The 24,206-nt window shown below is 55.7% G+C and overlaps 1 protein-coding gene across 3 annotated transcripts in view; it reads right to left on the bottom strand.

The window, feature by feature from the left end:
* FBLN2 (fibulin 2) overlaps positions 1-24,206 on the bottom strand; it is a 61,532-nt gene that overhangs the window by 24,380 nt on the left and 12,946 nt on the right. The window lies entirely within an intron of this gene.

Genomic DNA, 24,206 nt, shown 5'->3' with positions numbered 1-24,206 from the left:
AATGCAATTAATGCAGCCATTTGCCTCCGAGGTCTGAAAATAAACGACATTCAAAGATGAAGCCCATGGGCTTCCCTGGTGGCGCAGTGGTTGAGAGTCCGCCTGCCGACGCAGGGGACACAGGTTCGTGCCCCGGTCCGGGAGGATCCCACGTGCCGCGGAGCGGCTGGGCCCGTGAGCCGTGGCCGCTGAGCCTGCGCGTCCGGAGCCTGTGCTCCGCAACGGGAGAGGCCACAACAGTGAGAGGCCCGCGTACCACAAAAAAAAAAAAAAGATGAAGCCCGTCTCGGATACCTACATACATGCTGAGGAGCACCAGGGTATCACAGAATAACTTTGAACCTGGGTCCACACCTCAGTACTACCATGTATAGCCATTTCTCCTCCCTAGAGACTCAGTGTCCTGCTCTGTTATGAGGACCTACAGCTGCACAGCTGCTGAAACCTACCAGGATCTCTAAATGTCCTTGAGCAGTTCACATAAGCTGGCAGGGCTGAGGAAGAAATGCACCAAGAAATGTCAGCAGCCTGCAAGATTCTAGGAACAGAAAGAGCTCACTAAGAATCATCCTCTTCACTGGCTTGGTGAGCGTTTCAAGTCATTGAGCTCTTCTTAGTTTCAATTTTCCTTCTGAAAACCAGGGAAATAAGCTTCAGTTATCAACCTGAGGGCTGTTCTGAGGCACCAGGAGGAAAAAAAAAAAAATTCTTGATAACCAGTGTCTACCAGAAACAAGTAGCAACATCACACCCAGTGGTGAAACATTAGACACACACCACGCTGAAGTCAGAAATATGACAAAAGTACCTACTGACACTACTGTTTAACAGTGTCCCAGAGATGTTAGCAGATGCAATGAAGCAAGAAAAAAAGAAGCAGCAGGAGTATTAGATAAGAAGAGACGACAGTCATTATTTGCAGATGTTACAAGTTCATCTTTCTAGAAAATCCAAAGGAATCAATATTAACACCGTACTTAGATGAATACTAATTTATTATTATTATTATCATATGGTGGCCAAAAACAAAATCAACATACACAAATTAGTGGCTGTCCTATACACCAGCAACAAACGGAAAAGGTAAGACAAAAAAAATCCCGCTGAAAAAAGAAATAAACCTGGAAATCAATCTATGTAAACACACTAAATCTACATGAAGAAAAAACAATTGTCTCATAGATATATAACAGCTTACTTTGTTAGAAATATATACCATGTGTCTAGATGGGAAGATTCAATACCGTAAAGATGTCAATTTTCCTTTATTTAACCTACAACTTAGGTGGAATCCCAGAGTCCCAAAATAATTCGTCATGAAATTTGTCAAGTTGATTCTAAAATTCACCCCAACTAGGAAATGTCTAAAAATACCTGAGAAAATTTCCAGAAAGAAAAGAAGAGAGCATACTTTAAAGTTTTAATAATTAAAAAGATAAGGAGATCAGCGGAACAGAATAAAATTCAGAAACAGGATGAGGTGCATATGGGAATTTAGTATATAGTAAAAGTGGCATTCACACTCAATGGGGAAAGGACTGATTATCTGATGTTGGGCTCTACCACACAACACACACAGAAATAAATTCCAAATCTATAAAGTCAATATTAGAAGAAAACCAAGGAAAATAATTTTAGGATAAAGGGAGACTTCGTCAGAAATAAAATCCACCAAAGAATGATGTTGTACTCTTGTCTCACACCATACGCAAATATCAACTCAAAATGAATTACTGAAACCACACAACTCCTAGAAGAAATCATAGGGGGAAAGATCCTTAACGCTGGTCGTCACAACAAATTTTGATAATGACACCAAAAACACAAGCAATGAAAGCAAAAATCAACAGGTGGGACTACATCAAACTTAAAAGCTTCTGTACGGCAAAAGAAACAATAAAATTAAACGACAGTTTATGGAATGGGAGAAAATATTTTCAAACCATGGATCTGATAAGGGGGTTAACATACAAAATATATAAGGAACTCATAAAACTCAATAACAACAACAACAACATATATATATATATATATATATATATATATATATATATACACATATATATTTGTTAAAAAATGGGCAAAGGACCAAAAGAGACATTTTTCCAAAGACATAAATGGCCAATAGGTACATGAAAAGATGCTCAACATCACTAATCATCAGAGAAATGTAAATCAAAATCACAAAGAGATATCACCTCACACCTGTTAGAATGGCTACTATCAAAAAGACGAGAGATAGTAAGCCTTGGTGAGGACGTAGAAAAAAGGGAACCCTTGTGCACTGTTGATGGGAACGTAAATTGGTGCAGCCACCATAGAAAACATTATGGAGGCTCCTCAAAAAAATTAAAACTAGAACTATCGTACGATCCAGCGATCCCACTTCTGGGTATTTATCTGAAGAAAATGAAAATACTACCTTAAAAAGATATCTGCGTCCCCACGTTCATCAAATTATTCACAATAGCCAATAGCCAAGACATGGAAACAACCTAAGTATCCATCAATGGATGAACGGATAAGGAAAATGTGGTGTACACACACACAATGGAATATTATTCAGCCATAAAAAGGAAGGAAATCTTGCCTTTTGCAACAACGTGGATGGACCTTGAAGTCATTATGCTAACTGAAATAACAAAGACAGAGAAAGACAAATTCTGTAATATCACTTATATGTGAAATCTAAAAAAGCCAAACTCATAGAAACAGAGTAGAATGTTTGCCAAGAACTGGGGGAGAGCAGGCTGGAGGAATGGACAGATGTTGGTCAAAGGGCACACACTTCCAGTTACAAGATGAGTAAGTTCCAGGATCTAATGCACCGCACAGTGCTTATAGCTAACAACTTGAGAGTTCCAATGACAGTAGGTCTTAAATGTTCTCCCCACAAACAAGAACAAGAGAAAACGGTAACTGTGTGCGGTGACAGGTGTGTGAACTAACTTTATCGTAATAATCATTTCACTACACATGTGTATATCAAAGCATCACATGGTACACCTTAAACTTACACAATACTATAGGTCAATTACATCTCAGTAAAGCTGGGGGGAAAAAAGAAATAAAATCCACAAGCAAAAAGGAAAACCTTATTAATACAACCGACTGGATAGAAGTCTAAAATACCTGTATGGCAAAAGACAGCCCCAGTCTGACCACATCACTCACTTTCCAGTCTCCACACAGCACTTATCACTACGTGAAACCCTCGTGTTTATTTATGAGCTTACTTTTCCATTTGTCTGTTTCTTCTCCTACAATGTCAGAGTTGCGACTTGAGTCTCTGTGGCCCCTGAGAGTGACGCCACCATTCCACGCTTAATCCTCTCTCAACACACTCCGTGCACGTGGGGGTCTCACCTTGTCTGAATACCTCTGGTGGTGGGGATCTCGCTCCACCCAGGCAGCTTGTCCCTTTCTGCACAGCTCAGCTCAGAACGTCCTTTCTTTTACTGGACTGAACTTTTTCTCCCTAAGCCTTCTCCAAGATTGTCTTACAGAGATTAGGAGATTCCAACAGACCGCCGGGTCCCGGCCAGATGACACGAGATGGGTGCCCTGTCAGGGGAACGGTAACGGCTGGAGCGCACCGGTGCTCGCCACGAGCCAGACGCGAGTCCAGGCACTTTCACCCCCACAGGCATTATGGTGAGTACCGCTGCTAGGCTCACGCTAGATCAGGCGGGGAGTTCGAAGTGCCAAGCCTTAATTTCTCCTCTCCGGCCTCAGCTTCCTGTCTGTGCATGGGCAGCTTGATGCAGCCGATCCTGGAAGCCCTCTCTGAGAATCTAAGCACCAGCCTGAGGAGGCTCCACTTCCCTGTGGACTGAATGGGGCTCCCTTCCTGCCCCTCCCGAGCAGATGCGGGTTTCAGCCTGCGCTTGGCGTCCTGCCCTCCATTCTCTCCTGGCCTTTCCCATCCTGGCTTCCCCTCTTTCCAGACAAAGGAACTCAGGGGCGTGACCCCTTATGCTGGGGAGGCCACCCACTTGGAGCGGGAGGGGGAATCAGCACAGGGGCCAAGCGCGGCGCTGCCCAGTACCGTCCAAGGCGTGGGAGCGGGGGCCGGGCAAAGCCCATGAGGTGTGTACCCCTGCTGCTCCAAGGCGTGGGAGCGGGGGCCGGGCAAAGCCCACGAGGTGCGTACCCCTGCTGCTCCAAGGCGTGGGAGCGGGGGCCGGGCAAAGCCCACGAGGTGTGTGTACCCCTGCTGCTCCAAGGCGTGGGAGCGGGGGCCGGGCAAAGCCCACGAGGTGTGTACCCCTGCTGCTCGTCCAGAGGCCCACCCCTAGGCCCCTCCCTGACCACCCCCTCCAAGGCCCCAGCCTCCGTCTCTCTCTAACCCCTCAGAGCGTGAGCCCCAGGGCCTCTTCTCCTCCCCATCCACGCCCCAGCCTGGCTGACCTCACCTGGGCGCCCTCCTTCATGTCCGTCTCCTGCAAACACACAGCTGGCTAAGCGACCACGACCGGGCATCCCCGGCAATCCCACGGCCAGAATCTGTTCAGCAGCCGATTTTCCCCGGACCGCCTCTCCCCTGGTCTTCCCTGTGCCAACCTCAGGACCCTCCTGGGCCCGTTCCTTCCTCCTCACCTCCCTCCTCCCATCCGTCACCCGCAGGGCCTCCTCCAAAGTCACCCCCGTCACCACCTCGCCCCTCACTCTGCTGCCACCTCTTGGGCCCGAGAGGTACCCTGCTCCCCTGTGTCCTCCCCTGGTCCATCTTCCAGATGGCGTCAGAATGACCATTCACAAGTATGAATCAGACTGGGTCTCTCCACGGCCTACAGCCCCCCAGAGTCCCCCCTTTCTTTACCAAGACCTAGCTGGTATGGCCCTGCGACCTCCCCACCGCGTCTCCTTTCTCACTCACTCTCTCCACTTGAACCCCTCAGGCTCTTCCTGCCCCAGGGCCTTTGCACACACTGTACTTTCTTCCTGGAATCCTCTGTCCTTTCCCTGAGCCCTGCCCGACCCCCACTCTCTACAGGGCTGTCCTTGTTTGGGGCTCTCACACCTCCTCAGGCAGGATCTCCCTGACTTTTGAATCTAAACTAACCTGCACCCCAACCCTCACTGCAGCACCGTACTTAGTTTTGCTCATTAATGCCCTCGCCTTCACCAGCTCAGAGTCATCTCGGGGAGCCCTGTGGTCCACGGACCCCACTGGAAGGCCACTGCCCTGCAGGATAAAGCACCCCTGCCTGGAGCGACAATCGGGGCCCTCACAGCACAGCCCAGACTCATGTCTCAGCACTTATTCCACCAGCTAGCAGGCTCCTTTCTCTGTGCCACCGTATCTTTGCACGTGCCGTGCCAAGCTGGGAACGCCCTTCCTCTACCCTGCCCAACCACCCAGCCTTAACAAGCCAGTCTGCACACCACTCCCTGCCTCTCCATCCTCTGTGGTCCCGCCAGCATCCACCTCCGTCCTGGGCAGAACAAAGAGCCCCTCCTCCAGCCTCATTCACAGCAGCACTTGGTACGTACACAATGTCACTGCCAGGGACCTGCCAGCCTCAGACAGCAGAGGGTCAGGGTCTCAGGGGCCGAGGACGGGTCGCAGTCATTTCCGGGTCCCCAGTGCCCAGCACAGACCTAGTACTTGATGAAACCTGGGGCTGGGTGGAGCACCCCAGGCCCGTGGTGTATACCGTCTCATGCAAAGCTCACACTGACAACGCGAAATCGGACAATTACCTTGATGTCCCAGATGTATAAATAGCGATCTAAGGGTTTAAGATACACAGCCCAATGGCACAAACTTAGGAAAAGGAGGGAGAAGAACTTTACACTCACACACATCACCTCCACACAGCAGTTTCTACCGAGTCTCAGAGATGAGCCTGGGCGTGTCTGACCCATCACCGTGAGCGCCGGCGTTCAGCCAGGGCACCCCTCCCTGCCTGGGGGACGTAGCCGAGTCACTCATCCTCAAGCCTCTGTGTCCTTGCCGGTGAAATGGGCAAACCGCCCCTCCCGCCCGCATTTCACGAAGTGGGGAGGGGAGAAGCCAGGGTCTGGCAAAGGACAGGAGCTCAGTAGGCAGGACCTCCCCGCCCCTGGCACACAGAAGGTGTTTGGTGACTCCTCTTCAGTTAATTAATTAATTACAGAGGAACGGGCTGATCAAAGGATGGACAGGACAGTAACCCCTCCAGCAGAAGAGGCCGGAGGGGCGTCCAGCAACCCCCCCCCCCCGCTCTGCTCTGGGTCTCCATGGCCTCCCCCACTTCTGTTCACTTTGCCTGCGCTCGGCCAGAGGGAGCATGGCCTTCCTGGCCTGCTGGTCAGGCACGAGCACCGTGGCCAGAGAGGCGAGGGCCGCCTCCCGCTGTGACAGCTGCAGGCTGGCTGGCAGGCTCTCCCCAGCCTCGGGGGTGACCCGGGCCGGGACCGGCCTGGCTCCCACATGCGTCCCCACGGCTGTCCCTCAGAGTCGGGACACCAGGCCCCGCCAGCCAGAGAGCACGGCCTTGACTCTGGCAGGAGTCCCACCTCTGACACCCCTGAGGAGCGGAGGGAGGATAAGAGTCCACTTTGGAAAACGATCTACCGTCATCCAGGAAAGCGGAGGCACCCAAACCCAGTGACGTGGAGACTTCACCCCCAGGTCCGTGCCCAGGGGGTACGGGCGCCCGTGGTCTCCACCCGGGGACCCACAAACAGTAGCTCCAAACTGGAAACAACCCGAGCGCCCAAGGACAGGAGAAGGCGGATACCAGGGCATGGCCACGCCGTGCAAATGGGCGCGCGGTGACCACACGGTGCATCGCGGGGACGCGGCCTCAGGGGAGAAGCAGTCACAGAAGGACACTGCGCGCTGCCTTTCATGGGAAGCTCAAACCCAGAGAAAAGCAAAACACCTGTTGGGGTGGTAAAACTGTAAAGAAAAAGACGGAACTCGCGCTCACAGAAGCCCGGAGAGTGGTAACCAGGGAGGAGGTCAGGGCAGCCACGGCTTCTGTCCCCAGGGCTGGGGCCTTGGTGCGTGCCCTTCTTTAACTGTTGAGACAGTCCCTTACGCTCTTCAGTTCACAAATACTCCGTGACAGAAATACTACTGGAAAGTGTAGTATGATTAGAAAATTCTAAGACTAGAGAGGCAAAGAGTCTTTTAAAAATGTGACCCAAAAAGTGATACAAGTCAGACACAAAAGGACAACTATTATATGATTCTACTTACATAAGGGCCCTAGAATAGGCCAATTCACAGAGACAGAAAGCAAAATAGAGGTTACCAGGGACAGGGAGAGGGGGATGGGGAGTTAGTGTTTAAAGGGGACAGAGCTTCAGTTCTGGGAAGATGAGACAGTTCTGGAGATGATGGTGGTGATGGCTGCGCAACAGTGTGAATGTTCTTAACGCCACGGATTCGTACACTTAAAAATAGTTAAAATGGCCAAATCTCTGTTATGTGTATTTTACCACAATAAAGAGAAAATAATGCATTGCAGTGTAAAAACAAAAAAGTGACCCAGCACTTCCCCTTCTAGAAATCTAACGGCTGACAGACGTGCCGCGGGCACAAACATGCAAGTCACGGATCCTGGCTGCGTCCGAATTTGTGACAGCAAAGACCCAGAAACAGCCAGCCCCCATCGACAGGGCACTGATTAAATGATTGGTGTTATATCCGCCCAATCTCACGCAAGTGTTAAAAAGGACGCGTTAGATCTTCACTCACTTCTGTGGAACAGTTTCCAAATAAATCACAAAGAATGAAGAAGACAGGCTCAATGCTGAACAGTATGTATAGTAAGTCACCGTTGATCTTTTTTTAAAGTAGCTCGTGGACGCATGTGGAGGATTTCTGGAAGGAGGTCCCAGAAACGGGTGGCAGCGGGTGGCTCAGGGAGGGACCGGGCCCTGGGGAGGGAGGGAGCAAGCTGACGTCCACTGTTTACCTCTTTTGTATCCTTTATGTGTTTTCCTTAGAGTGGGCAGGTATTACCTATTCAAGAAACATGCTATTATAAAAAGATCCTGAGATTCCAGGGAATCTAACCTCCTTTGATCACGGGCAGTGGGTGCCCAGAACAATCCGACCTGGAGGTCATGACCCCTCTAGACAGTCCCCTCTCCCGGACATTAGAGCCCGAAAGAATGGTGGCTTCGGAAATGCTGCAAAACATGCTACACCTGCGGGGGGATGAGCGGCCCCCTCCACCAGCACCCTGTTTGGACAGGATGTTTGCGGGGCCCGAGCAAACAGCCCAGGGAGTGCTGCAGCTCTGATGTTCTGTATTCTGGGGGCGGGGGGAGGGGGGGGCAGGGTTGTCACCGGCAGGCCCCGGTGGTGCCGGGAGTCCTTTTACAACGACTAGAAGATGGACAAACAAGAAGGATCCTGGGCTTCCCTGGTGGTGCAGTGGTTGGGAGTCCGCCTGCCGACGCAGGGGACGCGGGTTCGTGCCCCGGTCCGGGAAGATCCCACGTGCCGCGGAGCGGCTGGGCCCGTGAGCCGTGGCCGCTGAGCCTGTGTGTCCGGAGCCTGTGCTCCGCAACGGGAGAGGCCACAGTGGTGAGAGGCCCGCGTTAAAAAAAAAAAAGATCCTGAGCGTTGCCTTCCTGCCCCGGAATCCCAGACACAACGGCTGAGAATCACCTGCTGGGCCCACCCAACCTAGCCCCTTAGAGATGCCTTCATCCATCACCCGGGGCAGGACAGCCCCCAGCCCGCCCTGCCCTTTGCAGCACCTCCCCCAGCCTAGCTTCCTCGTAGGGGTGCTGACTGGCTCCCTCCCCCGACCCAGGTCAGCACCCCGCCCACCTGCTCACCACCCCAGCCCCGGCCTGGGAGGCGCCGGGCCACCCTGGCTGACTAGCTGGATCTCTGGCCTGGCCGAGCCGCCTGGCGGGCCCCAACCTGCAGCCACGGCACCTTCCCTCCAGCTCTGGGAAGAGGGTCCTATCCCCACCACGGTTTTACAGGTGAGCAGGCAGCAGCCCAGATCACACGCCCCAGCCAGGGGCAGCCACATGACCAGACATCAAAAATGACCGGAGGACTCCAGTACATCGTGTGCAAAGACAGCCTGACAACAGACCAGAACAGAGAGGCCAGAAAAGACCTACTCATCTGCACTTGGTTCCTGACTAAAGGTAACAGTGCAGTGGGGGAAGAAGGTCTTTACCACACCCAGCATGGGGGCAACTGAACATCCACCTGAAAAAAGAATAGGTTCTGACTCCTACTCACACCGTCCAGAGAAACAAATCTAAATGTGATCTAATGCGAAAGGTGAACCAAGTTAAAATATCTAGACTGTAACACAGGAAAATATCTTCATGACTCTGGGGTAGACAAAGATTTCTTGAAAAGGACACAAAATACTACAACAGAAAAGTAAAGATCAGTAAATTGTATTTCCTTCAACCTAGGAATCTGTGTTCCTCAGAAGACAGCATGTGCAAGGTGCTTATCAGAAAATGTCCTCACGAGAGTGGAAAGAAACGTCAGAGAGCAAGATAAGGCACTTGTGATCCAACAAAAGACGCATCATCAGAATCTATCAAGAACTCCTAGAAATCGGCAAGACAAAGAAACCTAATTTAGAAACGGGCAAGGAACAACAGAATTCCAACAGTAACACGAGAGTGTGTTCAACGTAATAAGTTATGAGGGAATGCAAATGAAAACCACAATGAGAGCCCGCTACACAGCCATCAGGTTGGCGACAATGAAAAAGACAGACCACGTCCAGCGTCGGCAAGGACTTCCACTCGTGGCTGGGGGGGACGGAAATTGGTGATGCTTCGGAAAACCGTCTGGCAGTGTCAGCTAAAGCTGCCCAACCCTCCCATACAGCAATTCCACTTCTGCGCAAATACCCGACAGAAATTCACACAGAACGTCCACAGGCACTGTATTCATCACAGCCCCACAAGGAAAACAGCCCAAACCTCCAGCCACACTAGGACAGATCAATAAACTATGATTTACTCCTACAATGGAAAAATAAAGAGCAACTTTTTTAAGTGAATTACTGCTACACGCAAGAGTCTGGATGAGTCTCAAACACAGGATCTTGAGCTAAAGAAGTTAAACGCAAGCAAAATCATACCATATGGTTCCCACTACACAAAATCAATTCAAGAATAGGCAGGAGTCACTGATGGTGATAAAAGTCAGCTTCGTGGTTTCCGTGAGGGGTGGGGGGGCAGTGGGGGGAGGGAGAGTAGAATTGGCTGAGAAGGGACCCCAGGAAAATTCTGGAGTGCTTGAGATGTTTTATATCTTGACTTGAGTGGAGCTTCCTGGAACCCACTGAGCTATTTTATGAAGATGCGTGTGCTTTAAATACACAATACTTTATAAAACTACATAATCAGAGGGGAAGGGGGGGGGGGGGGGGGGGGGGGGGGGGGGGGGGGGGGGGGGGGGGAGGGAGGGTAGAATTGGCTGAGAAGGGACCCCAGGAAAATTCTGGAGTGCTTGAGATGTTTTATATCTTGACTTGAGTGGAGCTTCCTGGAACCCACTGAGCTATTTTATGAAGATGCGTGTGCTTTAAATACACAATACTTTATAAAACTACATAATCAGACATAAAAAAAATTTTTAAGGGAGGACTGTTATATTAATCTAGATTGAAAGATATTCAAGAGTATCTATAGTATACTTTAATAAACACTTTCAGAAAGAAGGAAATTCAAGAGAGAAAACCACCAAACATGAACCAAAATAGACCTCACCACCCCTGATAAAATATTACTTTACTAAACGGGCTACACGTTACACTTTGGGGGCAAGTGGAGAATACGGATATGGCACAAGGGAACTGGTAACTGTGGCAGGTGTAGGATGGCAGTATGTAGTAACACAGGAGATGTCTTCATTTCTCCGTTGCAACACACTGTGTCAAGGCTGAAATGTTTCCATCACGCACACGTGCGCACATGCCCGCGCACACACTGTATCTCAAACCAGAGAGAAAGAAGAGCAAGCACTGGACCGTTATGGGGCTGAGACTTCTTCCCTGAGCCCCCTGCCCTTAGAGGGTCTGTCCCAGCTGCCCGCTGGCGGCTGGGGTCCCAGGTGGGACTCTGGGATGCTGGTGCGCCGAGGCTGGTGAAGCCGCAGTTACGAGGGGACTCGACGGTGGGCTTTGCTCACGTCGAGGGGCCCCGAGGCCCCACGGTGCTTGGCTTCAGCCTGGTCCCCGGGAAGCTTTGGGAGGTTGGGGGGGTGAGGGCTGGATGACCCGTGCACAGGCCCTACCCTCCCTCCATGGCCTCCCAGGGAGCGGGGGGGCGTGCGTCTGTCATGGGCGTTTTAATGGGCTACGTCTGGTGGTACTTTCACAATCAACGAGAGAAGCCGCTTGTACAAAAACAGGCTGCCCTGATCGGGAGCAGTGAGTGCAAAGACTTGCGACAAGCTCAGCTCTGTTCAAGAGGACTATGCGGCCCTGGCACCTGGGTTAGAGGATGCTGCCCCAGAAAGAGTCACCGGCCACGTGGAACCTGCAGGCAAAGGCTGAAAAACTGAATGGGACCAGCCTCATTTTCTGAGAAAATAACTTTCCCAGCACAAGGACAGAACAAAGAGATCCAAGCACTTGGACACGGGAGTGGACAGCTCACGTCCTAAGAATGAACGAGTCACCGGGAGATGAGTCTAGAATCACACCATTGCAAGCATCCTTCTAGCACAGAGCGTGTGGCCGAGGCTGGATACCCATCAGGCGGGCCTTCACCCAAAAGGAGAGCTGAGCTGTCCCTCCCTCCGCCAGCCTCACCTCTGCCGCCAGCCACCACCCCCTGCTGTGCTCCCGGAGGCCTCCGCAGACCCCCAGCCCCACCCAGCACAGCCTTCCGACGTAACTCACACTTCACACAAACCAAACGTGTGGACTTCCAGAACTTCACCAAGACACTTGGGACGCATTCTTTTCCTCCTCAAAGAGAACTGCGAATTTTCCCTCTTTCATTATTAGTTGAAGAAACCGCGGCTACCCCAGACTATGCTACGGCTCAAACCAGAGTTTGATGGCATTTCGCTTCTTGGGATAGCGCTTTGTTTTATAGATGAATCTTGTAAATGACTTAATTCTATTTAACTGTTCTTTCCAGATAGTTTAATTTAATTACCAGTCCATCGTACATGCACACAGTTTAATAAGAGATGACGTTTAACTCTAAGGCAATTTTGGTTTTCCTGGGCCAGTATCTACTATAAGAGAAATGTAAACATAACCTTATTTCCCACCTTAATGAAAGTGATTGGTTAAAAAAATCCAAAAATTGAAAATATCACATAAAAAACTGGACATGTTTTTCTTCTCCTCTTAGAGGCAAACAGAAAGCAGGTCACCAGTGTGGCTTCCTGAGAAGCCCCAGGTGGCAGTATTGGGCCGGGCAGTGGCAACCTGGAAATCCTGCCCGGGGAACAGGCAGTGGGCACCCTGGGGTCAGGCATCAGATGAGGCGGGGGGTGGGTGGGACGGCTGTACTGGCCAGGGGTCTGCGGGCGGCAAGTCTGTGACCCCAGGCTCCTAGCGTTCCCAAGCGGGATGCCATGGGGCCAGCTTGGGGCTCTTCTAGACCAAATTCCCAGTGACCCCACCCAGCAACTTTCCATTTCTCTTAACCCACATACCTGGGCCACGGCCCCAACTAGACCCTGACCGGATCTCTTCCCCTCCCGGCCCCAAATCTCTCCATCCTTTGTCCCACTCCCCCTGCAGCCTGAAGAGTGACTGGTGAATATTCAAAGTGAAGCAATGAGCCCCGATCAAGGGGCCCAGGAGACCCCCCCCACACTGAAGACCCTAAACTGGGTGTAGGTGGAAGCAGAGCTAGGAAGCCAGAACCCTGCTCTGCTTCCCACTGGCTGAGCCATCTCAGGCAACACCCTCGGCCTCTCTGTTCCTGCATCCGGGCTTCAGGGGCCAAGCGGTGGCGGACAAGGAATAGTGAGACCTTCCCAGGTGATCACCCACCACCCCCCGGCTACCCACCTGCCAAGTGAGGCCCACCCGGGGGGGGAAAAAACAGAAGTCTGGCCGATCGTTTTCTGCCTCCGGCCCAGACCTCTGCCCCGACTCCTGATGCACCTCCCCTCCCCTGGGGGTCAGCGAGGGGGTCGACACTTCCAGGATGGGACTGACCACAAGCCGCCCTCACCCACTGACCCGGGGTGGCCCGTCTCAGGAAGCACGCCTCCGCACCTGGGCCTGGGAGGTGGAGTCCTGTAGATCTCCGTGCCTCCGCAGCCACCAAACCTGCGTCCCAGATCCACCTTGCGCCCCGCCCGCTCCTGATGGAGCCTGGCCCCCACTCAGGCACGGCCACCTCTACGTAAGGCCACAGCTCCCCTCCGGGTCTGGGGTGACAGCTCTCACTGCTGCTGTGCCCTCACCCTGCAGTCCCCTCTGTGACTCCCTCCGGGGGCTTTGAGCCTGTGCCACCTGTTTCCTGGGCTTTGACTCTGCTGGAGTCAAAGGGAGGAGGTCTGGCGGGGAGCACACTGGCCTGGGAGTTGGAACTTCGGGGACCCCACCCTCGGAGCTCGCTGTGAGTCTCTGCCAGCCCCCTGCCTGCCTCTGGGCCTCCGCGACCCAGACGTATAACGAGAAGCAGCTGGCGCTCCGTGAGCCTAAACTGGCAGCAAACCGGTGCCCACTTCACGCTTTACTGAGGCTTTGACATATGTGAATTAGTTGCCAACATTTACAAACGGGGAGATTTTATATAAAATTCCAGAACCTAGGCTTCTTTCGGAAAACTTAAAGTGATAGGCCATGCTGGGCCCCCAGCTCCAGGGCGACAATTGGAGCCGGGGAGTGGCTGCAGCTGTGTCCTCGTCCCCACGGCCAGGGGCTCCCCTCCACCAGCTGCCTCACCGGGGGCGCCTGGCTTTGCTCCCTCATCGCGTCCGTCCCTGGCCTGCGCGTCACAGCAGGCACCCCCACCCCGGGCAGGAGCGTGCTGGGCGGGGAGGTCTCCACCGTTCTGGTTCCCACTGCATCCCCAGCACCCGATACAGTCTGGTCCAGAGCACGGGGCCCATGAACTGTCATGAATGAGCACTCGAGTGGGGCAGGGAGTGGGGGGCTGGAAGGGAGACAAGACAGCTTATCTCCTTCTCTCCCCGCTCACCCCGTCAGCTTCTGGGAGCACTGGGCCCAGGCAGGCAGGCTCCCCCAAGCCAGACTGGCTCCTTCTGCACCCCCCTAGCCTCCACCATATGGACCCCAGAGAACCCCAGAATCTCAGACGCTGGGGCTGGGGGCCTGCCAGCCCCACCCTGGGCCCTGCTTTGCCCCTCCTGGGCTGGGGACACAGGGAAGCCCTGGAGCCTCGATCTGCTGACAACAGGAAAATACCTACTCGTGCCAGGCAGCTGGGCAAACCCTGGGAGGTGCTGGGGCAAAGGTCGAGAGTCCGTGGTCGACAAACATCTTCTTTGCTGCCCTCAGTGACCCTGGACATTCACGTAACCTCCCTGTGCCTCAGTCAGCTCAGCTCTGAAATGGGCATAATGACCGTCCCCCGGCACACGGGTGTCACGAGGCTTTAACGCACCGACCGAGTCACGTCCGGGGACGCCCACAGCCACGTGATAAACGCTGCCCCTGCGAGGGTGAAGGAGGAGACCCTCCCCGTTTCTGGGACGTCAGCCCCACAGCTAGGCTGCGCCACTGAAGGCGAGACCTCAGGACGGGGGTTTGCTGACTCCGTGGGCAGACGCTGGAACAAAGGCGCAGGGCAGGGACGGAATAGTGGAGGGGCAGCACCCCCTGCACATCTGGAGGCAGATGCAGTGACCGGCGGGGTGGAAGCAGCCAGTGAGCAGTTGAAAACCCTCAACCCAACAGCACGAGACCTGGCCCCTTTGCCTTTTCAACAGCGGGACAACTCCTGGCCACCAGAAAAGACCCACATCTGTTCACTTAAGCAAAAACAAATCCATGCCCCCCACCACCCAGAGTGCAGGGCCCTCGGGCAGGGAAAGGAAGGGGTTCACAGTCACAGCAGCTGCTCTGAGCCAGCTGACGTCCTCTCCCTACTCCAGTCAGTAATCCTGGGGGACAGAGAATACTCTTCCATCTTGCAGACACTGAGGCTCAGAGAGCGTGAGTCCATCACTGAGGTCACACAGCCAGGGCAACAGAGGCAGGGTTCACACCCACGGATTCACCCTCTGAGGACCCAGCTGGCTCACCCCCAGCACTCCTCGGCCCCAAGCCCACTTTCCGTGTATGGAGACCCCGGAGTACACAAGGAGGGCCCGGCAGAGCCCCAGTCCACGCAACGCTGACCTTGGCTAGACGGAAGTTCCTCCTGAAAGCTACAGATGCTGCAGGACAAGGGACCCCGAGCCCACACAGCCCCTGGCCCGGCGCAGAGGAGGTGCTGTCAGGCAGACGACGTTGACCCTCCCCCAGGGAAGGTCACCGCCCAGACTTCTGACCTCCAGTTCACGGAGGCACCCGGGATTCCCCGGAAGGCTGGCTCGGGGTGCAGGAGGCGGGGGTGGGGCGGCTTGGGCATGTGAATGGGAAGCAGGCCGGAGCTCAGAGGCCTCCGCCCTCCCAGCAGAGCCCCCAGGGCTGAAACCTCAGCAACCAGGACACCAGTGTAAGTGGAGCCCTGCTACGCGGCAGACCCCAGCGCCTGATGCCCGACACCAGCTTTCTCCCAGTGAGAACACGCTCTAGGAGGGAGCCCTCGGTAAGCCCACTTTACAGATGAGAAAACTGAGGCCCGGGCAGTGAAGTGACTGGCCTAAAAGTCTCACAGATAGTGAGGGGCAGAGCAGCCTCACCCCGGGGGAGCCTTGGACCAGGCCAGAGACGCCTGAAGTACCGAAGGACCTGGATCCGGAGCTGGGCCCACCACTTACTCGCTGCTGGCCTGTGGGCCCATATTCCCCTGGGAAGGGGAAGGGACTCGTGGTGAGTTCGTGTGGGGGCTGAGATGAGGCACGAGGCGCAGCGGCCGGGGCCGGGGGTAGCTTCACCGTCCTGACCACCCCATCCTCCTCCCTGCCTCTCCCACACCCCCGGCGACGCCCATCAAGAGGAGCCCTCGACCCCACCCCGGGCCGGCCTCCTCACAGGCAGGCAGCAGAACGCGGAGAAAGCAGTGGCTGAGCCAGTTCCGAGCCCGGGCCCAAGAGCTCCTGCGCGCGTCTCGTCTTTCACTCGGAGCCCCGTTTCTGCGACAGGAACGAGTTCGTGGAGCCGAGGCAGCCGCCCTGGCAGAGGCTGTCCCAGACCAGCCACTCCCGGCAGCCACTCCCGGCCTGGGGCAGCAAGCCCGGCTGACCTGTGGACTTGGGATCAGCAAGAAACGCCTGCTGTGCGCCACAGAGGTTCTGCAGCCGCCTGCTACTCGCACTATTGAGGCAAGAGACCATGCATTCCGTGACCGAGGCGTGTCCCCGGCAGGAAGGACTGGCACGGGTTTGGCGAGAGGGCGGAAAGAGCACCCCACACGCCCACGTGGTGCTGGCAGGGGCGTGGCCAGACTGGCTGGGGAGCCCTCGGCCAGGGCGGGGGCGGGGGGGGCGGGGAGCAGGGCACACTCACAAACTAAGGCCCCTCCCTGCAAGACAGCTCCCACCAGCCAAGGTGGGTACGTTTGGCTCTGCTCCTGCTTGCTTTTCACAGCCCCTGCTCAGTCTCCTCCCTAGTGCTTTTCACCACCCAACACAGATTTTACGTAATGAACGACTGTGTGCCCCCTGCCCCTGCCCCGATCCCGCGGAACACAAGCCTCGTGAGGGGTACCAACTTCATGCATTTTGATTACGGCTGTATCCCTGGCACCTAGAACTGTGCGGTAGCCACTCAGTAAATATTTGCTGAATAAATAAACCGGGGAAACAGGCATTCCCATACGTGGCAGGTGTGAGCAAAATCTGGTACACCGTCAACGGAGGTGAGCTGGCAAGTATCGGGTTTTAAGTAGGCATCCTGTGGCCTCTACAGTGGAGCCCATGGCAGCCAGCACCGCCCCAGAGAAAAGTGTGCAGACGATCGTCAAAAGATTGGTACAGCAGGTGCATGGCAACCCTCTTCCTAACGGCCCAGGCTGGAAGCAACCCCACAGCCCTTGGCAGGAGAAGGAGCCGCCAAACTGGGGTCTGGCCATACCATGGAGCGGCTCTCAGCCACGACAAGGACCAACCACGGAGCCCACAGCACGTGGACCTAGAAATGCTGTGCCGAGCACAGGAAGCCACACGTGAGAGCAGACTGCACGGCCCCATTTACGAAGGTCCGAGAGCTAGTCACAGGGCAGCGGTTCCCGGGACGGGCACGGACGAGGGGACCTGGGTTGTCTCGGGATGGCTCATGATCTGAGTGCCGAGCACACGGGCTGTTCCTTTGTGAAATGTATTACTGATGTGCATGCTTCTAGTAGGTTCTCCTGGTTATACTTGGATAAATGGCTTACAAAGAGAAAATAAAGAAACGCATGTGCACACGGACCCAGCGATTCCACACCGGCTGCAGCAGGAAGCCATTCACCGCGGCAGCGGACACAACGCAGCATCCGTCTGCCAGGACGGTCAGTGGATAAATGGCTTACAAAGAGAAAATAAAGAAACGCATGTGCACACGGACCCAGCGATTCCACACCGGCTGCAGCAGGAAGCCATTCACCGCGGCAGCGGACACAACGCAGCATCCGTCTGCCGGGACGGTCAGTAACAGCTGGGACGTGCACACAGCGGAGCCCTGGCTGGTAAAGGGAGCTCCCCACGTGCCGACAGGGGGAGTCCCAAGGGGGGCTGTCCACGGAGGAAAGCACAGGACAGAAAGGTGTGCACAATATGCTATACGAGAGAAAAACAGTGCACACACCTGCACGCTTGCCGTCGTAGGACCTGTGGCTCCCAAGCGTGGTCCTGTAGGCCCTGAGGGTCCCTGGGACCTAATCAGGGACCCATGGGATCAACGTTACTTTCAGAACAACAATGCAGCACTGGTTGCCTCCTTCACGTCCTTTCTCCTATGAGCATACAGTGGAGTCTTCCAGACACTACGTGACTTAGTGATGATGTCATCACTTTGATGGCCAATGGAATGTGTACTTGTGTATTGTGTTTTCTAGAATTTTCTAAAGTAAACTCATGAAAAGATGCTCAACATCATTAGCCGCCAGGGAAGTGCAAATTAAACCCTCAGTGAGATACCACTTCACACTTCACACGCTAGGACGGCTACATTCAAAATGACAGATGATGACAAGCGTCGGTGAAGATGCAGGGAAGCTGGAGCCCTTGTGCGCCGTGGCTGGGATGTAACATGGTGCAACCGCTGAGGATAACAGTGCGGGGTTTCATCCTATGGTCACACACAGAGTTCCCAGACGACCCAGCAATTCTGCTCCTGGGTACATTCCCAAAAGAAGTGAAAACATACGCCCACACAAAAATGTGTCATGAATATTAACAGCAGCAGTGCTTGCAACAGCTAAAAGGTGCAAACAATGAATAAACAAAACGGGGCCCATCCACACACTGGAACGTCCGCCACGGAAAGGAATGAAGCACTTATTCATGCTACAACGTGCAGGGGGCTTTGAAAGCGTTACGCTTAGTAACGGAGGACCGTCCACAGAGACGACATACTGTATGACTCCATGTCCACGAGTGTCCAGAATACGCAAATCCATAGCGTCAGGGAGTAGACTGGAGGCTGCTGGGGGCTGGGAGGAGGGAGTGGGCGGTGGCTGCTACCGGCATAGCAGTAGGGTGACAAGAATGACCCAGAGTTAGATTCTGGTGATGCTCTCACGACCCTGACAAAAACTACTGAACTGTACACTTTCAATGGCAGCACTTTATGGTACATGAACAACATCTCAATAAGGCTGTATTCTCAATAAGGAAGGAAACACAGTGTTTAAAAATTAAAGAACCCCACCGCAGGCCGAGCCTTGGCCCCAGGCGCTCAGGGCGGGGAGCAGCTGTGAGACGCACCCACTCCCGCCGAGCGCCATAAGCTCTGGGGCAGACAGACCCGGGGGCCCGGCTACAAGCCACTCAGACCCACTCCTGCCCCAAGTCCTCCGTGGGAGCCTCGAGCCCAGCCCCTCCCCTGGGAGACTAGGGCCCCCTGCCCGGCTCTTCTATGACCCCCAGAAAAGCCTCCTCCCCTCTCAGGGTGCCATCTTCTCTTCCATAAAACAGAATAACCCAACAGACTCTCTCAAGGTCGCCACGGGGTGAAACTCAGTGCCTGACAGATGCCCCCAGCAGAGGACCCAGCTCTCCTCGGTTTTATCACCCTCATCACCTTCAGAGCCCCCCCACCTCCCCTCTAGTCTGACGGGCAGGCAGCCCCTTCTCCGCTCCCCCAGGGGACGGCCATGGGCACATGGGCCTGGTGTGCCCGCAGCTGCCGATTTTCAACAAAAGCCAGAAAGCTGGAATTTATGTGAAGTCTTCCAGCTTCTAAATGTTTGCAACAAAATTCTAGCGCTTACAAAGATGCTCTGCAGAAAGAAGCTGACAGGTGACAGGGGCGTGCACCATTAGCAGAAGAGCAGGCAGAGGTGGGACCAACCCCGGCTACGCGGGGTCAGTGAGGAAACCGGGGCTCAGAGGCAGTGCGGCCCAGGCCCCAGGTCACACAGCGAGCGCGCGTGAGCTTCGGCCCGGGACTCACCCCGGATGAGCAGGGGCTGCGCGAAGCCCAGGCCCCTCGTTTGCGGGTCCTGCTGCCCTCGGCAGACCCTACGCTGCCCTGGAAGAGTCAGACATCCCAGGTCAAGGCCCGTGGGCCGGGGGTGAGGAGGAGGAGGGCCGGCTGGCCCACCTGCAAGCTCTCCTCGCAGGGCACCCCCTCCCCGGGCCGCTTTGGGAGCCAGGCGCTCCTGTGGCTGATTCTGGCACACAGAACATGAGCTCAGGTGTCCAGACTCCCAGCCTGGCTCCCTCTGGTCCCCAGGCTGTGCTCAGGGACCACTCAGACCCCACACAAGCTGAAGTCTCCCACAGCTGAGACTGGAGAGGAGCGGGGAGGGTCTGTAGGAATCTGGGGAATAGGGAGAGGCTGGGCGGGCCTCCCTTTGCCCCCTGGAGCCACAGAGCAGTGACTCCGGGGGACCCTGGAGACCCCCAGGCACTGAAGGCCCAGGGCTGGCTCCTGGGGCTGCAGGGTGAGGCAGGGAGAGCCTGCTCCTGGGCTCTCCTCCCTTCACCCAGAGGAAGTGCTGCAAGACACAAATAAGATCCTGCCAGCTCCTGCCTAACACCTGCAGTGGCTCCCCACTGCCCTTGGGGAAAGGCCCAAATCTTCATCCTGAGGGTAAACACCATCGCCCTGGGCCTGGCCCCTGACCACTCCCCAGCCTCTTCTCACACCAGCTACACAGCTCCTTTCAATCCAACTCCTTCCCTCCAGCTGCAGGGCCTTTGCACGTGCTACGCCCTCTGCCTGACGCACTCTCTGCTCTCTGCTCCCCACCTCTCACCCAGTCCGCAACTCCTTGTGCTCAAACAGCGCTTCCCAGGAAGACCTCCCCGATCCCCCGGACAGGCTCACAGAGCACAACCGGCCCATTCCTCGGTCCTCGTCCTAGGACTACCACGTTTTCTCCCCCACTAAACCATAAGGTCCCGAGGGCAAGGGAAACACGGTCCATCTGGCATCTGTCACAGCCCCTGCACACGCCGGGCACCAGAGATGACTATCGGGGTGAAGACGTGAAGAAATGGCGGGGGCACCTGGATCCACCGCTTCCTGCACGTGTGTCCGTGGGCAAGTGGCCCTATTCCTCTGCTGTGCACCAAGGGGGCGGCTGTGATGATTAAAGGGGCCAGTGATCTCAGAGGGCTTACGATGGTGCAGGCACAGGTCATAAGCCGATCTGGTGTCTGCAATTAATATACAGTTATTTGAATTTTAAAGCTTCTCTATTAACTGGGACGTCAAACCGTTCGAGGACCGCTGCCCCACAGGATCCGGTGACGTGAGGGCCCGAGGAAGGGGCTCCTTTCCTGCCACGGGGTCCTGGGGCCTGCAGGTTTTGCTGGAGCCCTTTTGCAGGAGAGGGGCTGCTGCTACAGGAACCTCCAGCTTCTGAGGGCCACCCTGACCCGGGTTCCCACCCCTGTGGCCCAGGAGGGCGGGGGGTGGTCCCCAGCTCCCTCCGTCGTGCCAGCCCCGTGGTAGAAAGCGCCCTCACAAGCCCCCTGAGGGACGACACACGTCAGCGCCCTTCTCCCCGGGAGGGAGCCGGGCATGTGGCTTCCATTAGGCTCCATCTGGACACGCTCAGAGGCAGCCTGGATCCCTGGCACAGCTCCGGCTCAAAGACAGGACCCCCGCTGCAGTCGGGCCTGGGGCAATGGCTGGAAACCTCCTTCTCCAGGCCCCAGGGCTGCCATGGCAACATGGCCGGGGGTCATTTCCGCCCCACAGCCCACCTCTCAGCCGGCCCCACGGGCAAGCAGGACAGAGCTACCACCTCCCCGGTTCTCCCCACCGAGGGCCCCTTCATCCCTTGGGAACCCCCAGGGCTCCCCCTACAACAGCAGTCAGAAGGCTCTAAGGCCCTCACTGCCCCAAGGATGCTCATCGGGCCCTGACCCCCACCCACCAGGCATCCCCGGGCCACCCTCCCCACTCCGGGAGCATGGCTGTGACCACGGACAAATCTGTGTGGGCTCACCCATGACCGCCCTCCACCCCATCAGAGCCCAAAGGGGAGGGGCTGTGCCCGCCCGCTTCACCGGACGGTGCCTGGTGCAGAGAGGGTGCTCCGCGCCTATCTGCGGAAGAAACTAAGTGGGTGGATCGAGGAACAGATGGTGAATAATGACAGTTACCATTTTTAATTACTCGCAGTGCTAGGCCCCATGCCGAGCTTGAACGAGTTAGCTCGTTTAATCCTCAAAACACCCCCAGGAAGCAGGGCCTTCTCTGCCGCTTCCAGATGGAGAAAACGAGGCACAAGGCGCAGAGCGGCTCGTGTGAATTACAGAACGCGTGCACTGGTGGGCGTCAGGTGGGCACTAGGTAAGCAGAAGCAGGGAGGTTGGGTGGGGGGGGGGGGTGGACGGCAGCCAGCCTCTGCTTACACGGCCAGGCCACCTCCTGGGTCCCATTTAAATTCAGCCCGCCGGCCCACCACTCCCAACTTCCTACACCTCCCTTTCCCCGAGCTCCAAGAAGCACAGCCTGTCCGTGCCCTGCTCTGGGCTCTGCATGTGCTGGGCCTCTGATGGGATGAGGGGCACTCAGTCAGGGGCCCCAGCCCCAGGCGGCCTTCACCAACAGCCACACCCCAAAATCCATTTGAGAAAGCCTGGGGCAGAGGAAAGACCCCGGGGCTCCTGAGAACGAAGCAGCTCTCCAGGGTTCCAAGGCCCACACCAGAGAGAGGCCTCTGGTAGCAATGCGGGGGGAGGTGACGGGGACGGGGCCGGGTCTATTCTGGAAACCCTGGAGGCTGCACGCACCATCCCCGGCGCCAGGCCTGCAAGCCCGCCCGGGCACACGTGGACTTCATTACAGCCCCGCCCCACGCACACGCCCCGCCCCCTGCAGGCTCAGGGGGCTGGGTGGGGAGGAGCCCGGGGCTGCATGGGGAGGAGCCCCTGGAAGCCCCCTGCCCTGGTCCTGGCCGCCACCTCACATGGCGCGACCTGCCGCCACGAGCCACACCTCTCCACCCTCAACCTGGTCAGGTGAAAATGAGGAGCCCGGCTCCCAGCCTGTGGGAGGATCGAGTCACAGACGGGGCCGGGCACCTAGTAGGTGCTCAGCAAGGGCGAGTTCTGTGCCCGTCCACAGAGAGCAGGATGGAAGGAGCCGTCAGGGCGGGGGCCTGGGGCCCTGGGGAGCCTGCAGCCTCGGCCTCAGCACACAGCGGACGCCCAGCAAGGGCCATAGCTCTGGACACATGGGCCCCCTCCCCCAGGAAACCGTCCCAGAGGCCACCCGGGATTCCCCCGCTCACAGCCTGCAGACCACACTGGCCAGTTCCTGCCTCCCCGGGGCCCATTAGGGCCTGTCCACAGCTGGTACCTAATGAGGGTCTACAGAGTGAATGACACGGGACTGAACAAGACATGGACTCGCAGCTGTGGAGAGAGATATCTAGACACCCAGACAACTCCTAGGGCTCCCTCAGAGAGGGGGCGGGGAGCTGCAGAGGCGGGATGGAGGAAGGGTCATACAAGACACAAAGACCCAGCGAAGGATTCCTGGAAGCGGTGCTGCCGGAGCTCACTGGGAAGCGTGTGAGCAAAGGGGTGGGACAGAGGGGAGATGACAGTGTAGGGTGCTCATGGGTGGCAGGGAACTAGCGTGAGGGGGGATGACTGGCATAGGGGTGGCCAGAGAGCCCCCCCCCCATTCCCTCATTAATTCACCCAGTGTTTACAGAGCACCAACTGTGTGCTCAGCAGAGAAGATGGCAGACGGGGTCCCTCCACTCATGGCTCTAACATTCCACCGGGGGAGACAAAATCAAACAAGTAACAATGTGCCACAATGCCAGGTGTTACTCGGAGGAATTAAAGCAGTGTAAGAGGAAGGTGGTGTGCTCTTTGACTGGGGTGGTCAGGGCAGGCCTCTCTAGGCAGGTAACCTCGAACAGAGAGCAAATGGAGGGAATAAGCGAACTTCATGGACACCTGGAAGAGCACTTCAGGAAGAGGCAGTGGCAAGTGCAAAGGCCCTGGGGCTGGAAAGTACTGGAAGGGGCCAGGAGCCCCGTGCAGCTAAGCACAGTGTGGAGGGAGAGGGTTGCTAGGCACCGAGTGTTTATGCTCCCACCTCCAAACTCATGCGTTAAAACCCTAATCCTCGGTGGGATGGTATCTGGAGACGGAGCTTTGGGGAGACAACTAGGTCTTGAGGGTGGGAGCCTCATGATGGGATTAGTGCCCTTCTAAGAAGAGATGCTGGAGAGCTTGCTCCACCTCTGATGTAACCCAGATGAGATGTGGCCTCATCCGCTCTGTCAGGTAAGGGCACAACAAGCAGACAGCTCTGCAAACCAGGAAGCAGGCTCTCATCAGACAACCGACCTTAGACTTCCCGACTCCAGGGCCACGGGAAACAAACGTCTGCTGTTCAGCCACCCAGTCTATGTATTTTTGTTACAGCAGCCAGAAGGGACAAGAAAAGGGTGAAGAAGGGAAGGCCCGGGAGGCCCCAGGGGCAGGCCGTGCAGGGCCCGAGGCCCCTGAGAGGACTTCAGTATCTACTCTGAGTAAGTGGGAG

The sequence above is a fragment of the Physeter macrocephalus genome, chromosome 18, assembly GCF_002837175.3.
Source record: "Physeter macrocephalus isolate SW-GA chromosome 18, ASM283717v5, whole genome shotgun sequence".
Lineage (NCBI taxonomy): Eukaryota > Metazoa > Chordata > Mammalia > Artiodactyla > Physeteridae > Physeter > Physeter macrocephalus.
Note: the sequence above shows the minus strand (reverse complement) of the source record. Positions and strands in the feature narration are given on the sequence as shown.